Consider the following 7,169-nt stretch of genomic DNA (forward strand, 5'->3'; position numbering starts at 1 on the left):
TTGTTCGAAAAATGCAGTTTAAGAACAAATTCATCTGCAATATAATATGAAATATATCATTTGACAAACTAAAGTCTATCTAATTTTTGTTTCTGAAATAAAAAAAAATTAAAAAGTGTTTAAAATGAAAAAATCTCGTATTTTTGTGAAAATCATAATTTTTACGGATATTGACGCAAAACTCTCGGTTATATTTAATTTTGCATCTAAAAACACACAAATTCTATTGGTTTTATATTAGTAACATATATAACTAGTTTTTTTAGTTCTAATGTCTCGCCTAGCTTGTTTTTTATACCTACAAAATATTGATAAAACTATATTAAAGCATATCTTAAAACTGCGCTAAAGCGCATATTTACCATGTTTACAGCACAGTTAAAAATAAATGTTATTTTGGTCTCCTGTTAGTTCGACAGTTATAAATACAATATGATTTAATTGTCTTAAGCTTGCCAACCACGTCAAGGCCGAATATCACTAGCAAGGTGTTGTTTTTTTTTGTTTTTTTTTGTTTTGTTTAGATCACTTGCAAGGTGTTGTTTCTTTTTGGTTTTTTTCTTAACTACCACTATCATCGCATACGGAACTAAAGTACACAACCATTTGGTAGAGTTATTACAAAACACAAAATTAATAATAATATACATATTTACATTGAATAACAGTGAGGCGACTTAAACTTTATATTGCCCCATTGCTCAAATGCTCTTTCGCTATTAGTCAATGGTATCGTTTTTATCTTCATCATCGTCATTCATTTGATCTTTTTTAGAGGTTGATGTTCTCTTTAGAATAAATATTTTGGCAAGTATCACTGCCCTGACATGGACAAAGCTCCGTGCAAGACATTTGCTGCTCTCTGCAAATACATTTCTTGCTACGTATTTATTCCCTCTTGCAAGAACATACTAGATCTTGCAGGAAATCGGACTTCATCATGCCTAAAAAGTAGAATGGATATGGGCCATGTAAACTCTTTTCCATCCGTATTCATAAGGAGACAAAGGATTTGGATGATCGAGATGTGAGGACATCCAAATTGTCGTTTGTTGAAATGACCGCAACATATGTTCTTTGAATGCAGGTTCACTTGAGTCTTTGCATGTTACAAGTTTAACACGTAATTTGTTTAAGTCAACATGTGATGAAGCGAATTTTTCTTATAAGTCATACAAGCTTGAAATAAGCTCTATGACAGCTGACAACGATGTGGAAAAAGCAATCTTGTCAAAGTTTTGGAGATTTGTAAACTTACTCGAAGATTTCCTTATCAACTTGAAAACAGTCTTTTTGCCAATCCCAATTTTAGCAGAAGTGGTATCACAACCAGTTCAAGCATGAACTACGGGGAGAATGTTAGCTAATAAAGGTGAAAAAGATTTACTTAACTCATGGATTGGCATGTACCTTCTACAGTTCCTAAGAGAATTAGTTGACCCCGTCAAAAACCACATTTGTTCAGTCGACACAAGAATCTTGAAATAATGAACACAGAGCACAAGAACATCTGTATCGGAACACTTGATTATGATTGGTCGCCTTATATTCAACTGCTAAAAGATTTTATGAGAGTATCACATGAAGCAAGATTCTGGTGTCTGTGTCTTCATACGAACAGGACAGATCTGAAGATCGATTACATGCTCTCATTGGGTGTTGTCGCTCTATTCTGGATTGGAAAATGCGCCGTCAAGAACTAAACATTTGTTTTCATCCTGGAACATATCAGACAAATTGCTGCTCAGATAATCTCAAAGGAAAGTTATCAGAGCTTGCTTGTTTTTGTGCTTGATAGACATTTTTTCCAGTCTGGAACAGTTCGGCCTTCAGCGATATGAAACTTTTTCGTAGTTGTTGCCGATCGTCTATGTCGCTCTGCTGATTTTATGAAATGTTTAGTAATAGTGTCATAGCGATCGAAGACATCAACAACATTGTCTGTGAATCGGAAGCATGATTGTAAAAGATGGACGAAAGATACCAAAAGAGAAAGTCAAACTCATAAATCAAAAATAAACTGACAACGCCATGGCTAAAAATGAGTGCCTGCATAATGTAAGATTTGGCCAAGTCTCCAATTGTGGACATCCTTTTAACATCAAATGACTGAAATCATGCCATTTCTTATTGGTACGGTAGCACTGTGATCAATTTGAGGAATGTTAGGGACTGATCCTACCTTAATTTTCAAATTCATGGGAAGATCAGACTTATTTGTCTTCCTCATAATTCCATCGTCATAATATATGCAGTGGGAATGGGACAAATTAGATAGGACGAAACAGTTTCCACAGATACGTCATCTCTACATTTAGTTAGAGATAGTGCACGGGTAAACACAAGCTCGGGAATCAAATGACCTTTTACAACTTGCCCAGATTTGCATTTTAGTTGTACTTTGGGGTTCATACCCTCAAATTTCTTCAGTCCTGATCTTTGTCTGTTGATAGTGATGACTCAACAAATATCTTCCTTTTTCACGTTTTTGTTTTTCAAGTTTCAACTGATTTTAACAGTGAATCTTCAATGTCGTGACTTGCATGGAGACCAGTTGAAATGTTCATATGCTGACGGGAGAGATTATTAACGTCAAATGGATTTGTCATATTTTCTGTTATATAAACAGTTTGATCGTCTACTACAAATGTTTTATCCCTTTTCATTGCAGCTGGTTTTGCTTCATCGTGACATTGGTCACCAACCTGGATAAGACACGCACGTGCTCTCATTGGCGATTTTATCTGACTAAGCAAATGCCTTGTAAGATTCAATCTTATCAATGAAGCCTTCCTCTTTGTTAAACCAACAATGCCTCTAACAACCTTAACACATCATCATGTCTTTGCCTTAAGCTATAAGCATTCATTAAGGTTGTGAAACCTCTATTAGTTGTCATACTAAGAGTCTCGTGTGTGATATTTTGACATATTATTATACAGCATTGCTAATTATGGACATGCGGCAGCGCTTCATTGGAAGTGGCGCACATTTCACAGGACTTGGACACTCATCAATGTCATCAATGATGAGTAATTATGATAATATTCAAGAATATACTATTATACAAAATGCAGTCTGCTGCTTACATAGCACATGCTAATATCATTAGTAATGATTGAAGTGGTCTTTTGGTAACACATATACGAATATTTATCTAGTAATATGTTGAAACACGACTTGTGTTTTGGAAACTCAAGTGTTACCTATGCATATTAGATACTAGATTTATATAAATGTTTAGCGTCTGGGATAAACACGATACAGATCCGGAATACCGTTTAATAATGCAGATTTTAGAAAAGTCGTCAAACGTTTATTATCCATCATTGAGCTTCGATGTGTGTCGCAATCTTTTCAGGGTATATGGAATTTATAAAAACAAAACATATAAGAGTTTTAATAAGTCATTGACACTGACAAAATATGGTATTTTTTTTTACATTTTAGGGTTGGTCTTACAGATGCCTCAGAATCAACTAATTTTTCATAAAATCTTCTTTTTATTGGATTCCATGTCTTTTTAGAATGTATTCCAAGCTATCTTAGATAAAAACGAATAATATATTTACAACAATGCCGATATATGCAATGTTAAGTATCACCGTATAATCCAAAGTAATTCGACATGTCTGTGTTCTCGTGAGATTTGCAAGAAACGTGACCATAGGGAACTTTGACGACCACCCAAATCGTATGCGCTAGAAGTTTTTCTTTCGATTGATACCAAAATTAGCTGTGTGTTCGATAGGTGCATTAAAAACCTTAACGAGAGGCTTTTTCTCAAATCGGCGCTCGCCTATAATGTTCATGGAACTATTAACCTTTACAAATAGTTAAATGCTGGATCAATATGTACTCTCTGAACTTTGTGACGTTCAAAGGTTAAAAACTGTCCCTATCAAAGATTGAAATTAAAAGTATGTTGCAAAAATGAAAACTGTCCTTCTTTAAAATATATAATTTGCAGGCTTTGAAACTACGTAATACGAAATATAGGAATTGTTAATATATAAATAATTTTAGTATAAAAATTATCCCCATGTCATTCTCAAACCCTTCGTCTATTAACTTTTATTTCTTTTTTGACCCGAGCGTCAACGATGAGTCTTTTATATACCTAACGCGCGACTGGCTTTCATAATGTTATCATGATTTATATGATGAGTTTATCATATTTCATGTATGTTGGAACATATCATAGTAGTAATTTCAGGAATGATAGCTCTTTAATGTGACTCGTTTCATTTTCATAAAATGTTGGCAAATTCAACGTCCCTTTGACAAAATAAAACAAACTAAAACTTGAACCACACACTTTAATGAACTACCATTTAACTTCAAAAAGGGGGTGGGTGTAGCGTTGAAACACTAAATAACACTGTACGCACTTTACGCTAACAAAAAATCAGACTCAGATAGCAAACAATAACCTCCCTTAAAGTTAAATTGTTGATCCCTTACAGGAAAAATTCATTGGACATACAGCAGTTTGAAACAAACTAATTTTGATCATTGAGGAGCTTAACATTTCTTTAACAATAGAACGGTCAGCCGATGTTAACAGAGTTATCTCCCTGTAATGTTATGTACCACCTTAGTTGCTCATTCTTTGTTATACATTTTCGGTATTCAGTATTTGTAAGGAGAACTGTACCTGTTCAGCAATTTCTGATTTTTTCTACTACCAAAACAACTAAGAAAACATTGATATGTAACGTTTTCTTTTTACTTTTTTTAAACAGCTTCTCATTTTACCAAAGGAGTAGGTCCGGTAAGGACCGATTTCGGCCTCAAATTGACGAAACATTTTGACCACTTTTTAATCACTTAAGTGTCTATTTCATTTGAATCAATTAGTTTATGTGAAAGATTTTAACTGATTTAGTCATTAAAAAGGATCCGATTCGAGCTCAAATATGAAAAATCTACCAAATATGCCGCAAAATGTCACTTTTCAGATGGTTTTTGTCAAAAATGAAAGTGGCCGCATCCGTGTTCATCCTCAACCTTTATATATGTTATGTATTATCCTAAAATACAACTCACATTTCAATATTAAGGATGAACACGAATGCGGCCACTTTCGTTTTACACAAAAACCGTCTAAAATTTAAGTAAAATGCTAGAATTGTGAAGATTTCAGTAATTTAGCATGACTTAATGGTGCTAGTACCCAATATACGTGCATTGTATTGTCAAAACAGCCCATATTTATGTAGCAGAAGCATTCTACTGTCCAATAAATAACTAAAAGTTTACATTTTAACAATTTTGTAAAACTTCTATATTTTGGGACCTAAAAGGGGTCTTACTGGACCTACTCCTTTATTATCGACTTTTAAAACAAAAATGATGATTCGCTATACTTTTGTAATCATCGCATCTTGACTTTTTTTCGTTATTGTATCTATGATTTTTATCGACACGATCACATTTAAAGTTATTTAAAAATCTGACACTTTTATTTTATTTATATTTTACGCTACTTCATTTAAAAAGATTCGATATCTTTAAAATAAGACTCAATGAAGCTTGAATTTCTTGAATATAAACGAATGCAATTGCTTAAGTATGTAGAACTCCTTGTTAATTGGAAAAAACATAAGCTAATAAATATAAGTATTCAATATAACACTTATTTTTTAAAACTTATAGTTGATATATTAGTATTTTGTCTTTTAAAAAAATATGATCGTCATGGTTTTTGTTTTAGCACAATTACACTTTTAAACTTTAAAGTTATCTAAAATGGAGGTTCTCAAAGAAAAAAATAATAATTGAAAATAATAACTAAAAAGGTATGTCCGTCTGAGTTTAATTCACTTTATCTTAGTTTTTCATTGAAAAGAAAATAAATAGAGACGTCACATTTTCTTGCTTTCTTCTAAATTTTCTTATTATGCCGACAATGCCTGCTGACGTCATACACACAAAAAGTGACCTGTTTGCATTCCATTAAAAACCCCGATAAAATGAATGACATAGCGTATAAAAATCATTAGAGGAATAAACTAAGCCAAGAATTAACCTGGTGTTTATCGGGGCGCAGTTTTGTATATATCTATACCACGGAATATACAACTTTACTAAATGCAAAAATGTTCACTTGCTATTATGTTTAATCAATTTGTTGTTTCTCAGTTCTCAGTTCTTATTTTGTTTGTATCATATACACAAGATTTTCCTTTAAATATCTTTTTGTCTAAATGATATCTGTTTTAACGTTTGTTATATTAGTAATATTTGATTCGTTCTGATAGTGCCATTGCGAATTCCATTTTACATATCTTCAATTCCAATTTGATACTTTATTCTTATTTTAACGGGCATGAATTTATTAATCCTTATATCTTTGATAGGTTTTAACAACCACTGAGTGTCGATGTCACTTCCGAATGGATCAGTCAATGGTTGACATGACATGTCTTTGAGACGGCCATTTACTAAACTTTACTGTTTATACAATGTGGAGATGTTTGAAATATTGAGGTTTCTTCACCACAGGAATAGATGGCATTAGCCAGACTTTTCATACTATTCTTTTGTAACATTTCTATTTCAATTTTCCTCATCTTCGTTTTTTTATACCTTATATAGAAATGTTACCTTTTATCAGCAAACAGTTCAGCTTTTGTAAAATAAACCAGAACGATACAAGATAGTAAAGCGACTCAAATAGCCATACAAAGGCATTGATAAAGTATCAATTAAGATTTCATTCATAATTCAAAAACTATAAAATTTTCCGAAAGTTTTACTGCATATTGGAAAATTTAAAATAATGACACTTTTCCTTGTTTTATCGAACTTAATTTTTTTTTTAAGAACACCAATAAGTGAAAATAACAAATAATTACTTCTATATAAATCATATATAGTAGTCTCATATCTTCGTGTCTAACGCCCCTAAAATATAAGAAGGCTACATCTAACAGTTTGACACGAGTCCTATTGGTGGATTTTATTAAAAAAAGAACACGAGTCTGGTGGATCAAATTAGATTCCTGATATCTATTTATAAGTTTTAGTGGACCCATTATGTGGTTAATGTATTATATCCTTTTCACATTGTATAAAATTACAAGACTTTAAAATGCCATGCAACAATTATGTAATAAACATTTTTACCGTCCGCATATGTAACGTTCTTTTAAAATGACAAATTA

Source organism: Mytilus edulis, chromosome 13 (assembly GCF_963676685.1).
Source record: "Mytilus edulis chromosome 13, xbMytEdul2.2, whole genome shotgun sequence".
Lineage (NCBI taxonomy): Eukaryota > Metazoa > Mollusca > Bivalvia > Mytilida > Mytilidae > Mytilus > Mytilus edulis.